Source organism: Alosa pseudoharengus, unplaced genomic scaffold, assembly GCF_046254945.1.
Source record: "Alosa pseudoharengus isolate Yale_2024_CS ecotype anadromous, Long Island Sound unplaced genomic scaffold, YU_APseudo_1.1 YU_APseudo_1.1_scf_3, whole genome shotgun sequence".
NCBI lineage: Eukaryota > Metazoa > Chordata > Actinopteri > Clupeiformes > Clupeidae > Alosa > Alosa pseudoharengus.
Window position 1 is genome coordinate 40,678,832 of NW_027468718.1, and position 3,513 is coordinate 40,682,344.

General features: G+C 46.7%; 1 long non-coding RNA gene across 1 annotated transcript; it reads left to right on the plus strand.

Moving 5' to 3' along the window:
* The first annotated feature begins 1,069 nt into the window (after positions 1–1,069).
* LOC143099784 (uncharacterized) lies at positions 1,070–2,448 on the plus strand. The gene is made up of 2 exons (XR_012981759.1): positions 1,070–1,143; positions 1,224–2,448. It is a non-coding gene; the product is annotated as an uncharacterized LOC143099784 (long non-coding RNA).
* Positions 2,449–3,513: the final 1,065 nt, after the last annotated feature.

Below are 3,513 nucleotides of genomic sequence, written 5' to 3' on the forward strand. Positions count from 1 at the left end.
GACCGTCTGCAGGCCGCGGCACGTAGGAGGAAGGAGACTCATGATTGCCGAGTCCATGATGCACCACTGGGGGAGGGCCAGCTGGTCTATCTCCGCGACTATAGTGTAAGAGGTCGACACAAAATCCAGGACCTGTGGAGCCCAGTGGTGTATGAGGTTGTCAAATCCCCTCCGGCTGGGGGGGGAGTGTATACCATTGCGCCGGTGACTGACCGCAGTAAGGTAAAACAGGTACACCGCAGTCTCTTGAAGGCACGCTTAGGGGATAATACAGTGGTGTGTCCCACTCAGACTGGCCCATTGGTCACCGATACTTCTGTCCTGGAAGACGGAGAGACTGATTGTGACCTGGCGCTCCTGCCCCTAGAGTCTGCATCACCCCTTGCAGAGGCATTGGTGACCACATCTGCCCACCTTAGTGCAGGTTCTACATACCCTTCGTCTCCAACTGCAGAATTGCCAGTGGCAGCCCCTGTTACACAGGAACCTTCTGTCATAATCACCGGTAGGCCAGTGACATCCCCACCCCCTGTAGACAACGAGCCTAGCACTAGCGGTGCGGCCCTACGTCGGTCCGTACGGACCACGGCAGGCCAGCATCCCAATGTCCACCGCCTACCTCAAGCGGCATCCAGGGCAATATCTGCCCTCTTTCGGCCATGGACTCCAAATGAGGGGCCTTAATTGTCACATCGTCGGGACGACGATTAAAAAAAAGTGGGGGCAGATTGTGGTGGAACGCATGGACAGAGCCCTGCGTAACGACCGAGGCACTCACAGCCAATGGGCTTACATAGCCGCAGTATAAAATTGAACACAATGTTTGTTGTGGAAACGCCCCGGTTCCTCATTTCTCGTCAGTTCCTCGTTACTTCCTGCTACATCCCGTCTACCTGCTTGTCGGTATGTCTACTCTTTTTACACTATCTCCTACTCGCTTGGTTTTATTAGTAGTATTGTGATCACTTATTCCTGTTATGTATGGCTTTGTAGCACTTCTACCTGTTGCTGGCAGTAATTGGTGTGGTGGTTTGTACCGGTGGAGTGCTTGCATTACGTTTTGTCGAGGTGATCTTCTAAACCAAAGAACTCGCTGGTGCCCAGCTGAGTGTCTGATTTGAAGGGGAAACAGCTGATTTCCTGGTAGGTAGCCACCTTGGATTCTGCCTTCTCCCTTTCTGCTTTATGGCTGGCTCTAACTGTTATCTGATTATGCTTCGTAGATACCGTGAGTTTGGGGCTAGTGACCGCTGCTGTTTTGCCACGCTTTTCTCCAAGACCAGTGCTTCGCCTATTTTGGCCGTGAAGACGCCGACAACGCATTTTAATGGGCTAAGTGCCTTGTCTCTTGTTGTGTCTATTGATTGTTTGTGTGTGTGTGTGTGTGAATGAGTATGACGGTGTGCATGTAGCGTGCTGGTGTGATTTATTGTTTGGTGTGTGGTTTATTATTGTTTTTTTCTATTGTTTGTCTGTCTTTGTTTTGGGTTAGAAACCGTTACAGGCCTTGTGTAGCATAGCTGAGATCTGCTAAATGCTGGTGTTAAGACCCTCTTAGCTTTAGCTTTCATACTCGTGTTGTTTTGTTCCTGTCTGTCTTCTTTTGGGGTTTTCATGTCTTTGTGTTGAACGTTGGTGGGAGGCCTTTTCTATACTGCTGTGGATCACCAGTGATCCTTGTAGCTGGCCTGTAGCTAGTTCTTGTTTGTATTTGTTTATTTTCATGTCTTTGTGTTGAACATTGGTGGGAGGCCTTTTCTTCTATTCTATACTGCTGTGGATCACCAGTGATCCTTGTAGCTGGCCTATAACTAGTTTGTGTGTGTATTTGTTTATTATCTTCATGTCTTTGTGTTGAACATTGGTGGGAGGCCTTCTCTATACCGCTGTGGATCACCAGTGATCCTTGTAGCTGGCCTATAACTAGTTCAGTTTTCTATTTTGTTTATTATTTTCCTTTTTCTGTGTTACACATTGGTGGGAGGCCTTTTAGTATACTGCTGCGGATCACCAGTGATCCTTCTAGTCGGCCTACCACACCTGCTCGCATGTGTTGTGTTTTTGTCTGTTTGTGCATATGTGGGTATAATCCTCACCCATCTACTCATTCCCCCTGTTCTCCTTTTTCCAGGTGCTGAGGCCCCAAGGCAGGGAAGACAGTCCTATCCTCCAGGTGGTGGTGTCCTCCTACTGTGTGCAGTGCTCACGTGTGCATCTTGAGGTGTGCTGTCTTAGCCTTTGTGTTGCCGTGTGTGTGTAAACACGTGTGAGTGTTCTATTTGGGATCCCCCCCCCCTTGACTTGTGATATCTGGTCCCCCTGCTGGTAAGCCTCAGCACTGTCTCTCTACCCTCCCTTGTCATCTATATGGTGTGAGTGAAAGTGTCTTGTCTATCTGTTGTGAGAACATACAATTTGTATTTAATAAAACATAACTTATTATTGGAACCACGTCTCTGTTTGCAGTTAGTAACGAGCTTGTGAGCTTTTGGTCTAAAATTTGAGTAAAATCTAGGTATACTTCTCTGGGTGCAAGTCCTAGGGTGGCGTAGTCTGGCGTTACACATTGCTACTACTACATAGGCTTGTAGTAGGTCCTCATCCATCCGTTTAACACTCTGTAAAGCACCATGAGACATGTGTAATGTTTTGACGCTCTATAACTGAAATTAAATTGAAATTCTGAGAGCACACAGGCAAGCAAATGTTTGGGCACAAGATACAGTGCCTGCTCCAAAGATTCTTGACTCACTATCACTGGGATGGAGACAAATTGTTGATGGCAGACATCCCAAGTCTCCCGGAAGTTTCGGGAGTCTCCCGCATATTGATAGCGGCTCCCTGATTCCCGCAAATTAGATAAAATCTCCCGGAATCTAGAGCGAGCGAGCAAGAGCGCGCACGCAAGACCGATACTTCAAATCACGTATGCATCTGAGTTTAGCGTGCACACGACAGAGAGAGAGAGAGAGGGGTGGTGCGCGTGTGCCTGATGCAAGACGCATCCTGATTGGCATGTTTTGCTAAATCAACCAATCAGTTTTCAATGTAGTCAGGCTTTTAGGTCTTTTATCTTGAACGAAATTAATCAGTTCAATGTATCTAGGAACAGGAGCGTCATGGCAGAGTCAGAGTGCCCCCAAAAAATGAACATTTAAGACCCATTTCACATCAGACCACACGATGTGTAGGCCTACCCTTGTCTCATAAGAGTAAACAATAATGATACTGTAGTTGTATGCTGCACTGTTTGTAACAGTGACTTATTGCCCATGGCAGGTTAAATGATTGCAAAAGACATGTTGAGGTGAGTGTCATTTCATGTGCATATTATTCAGGCCTATACTAGATGGCTAGTTGCCAAGGCTACATGCCAAGGCTAGTTCCCAAAATCTACATATTTTATTATCAAAATTCCTATCTATAGGCCTTCCTTATTTGGTGTACTGACTACACATTATTGAACAAACATTCATCTGTATTTCAGTATCTAAGTATACCTATAGGCTACAA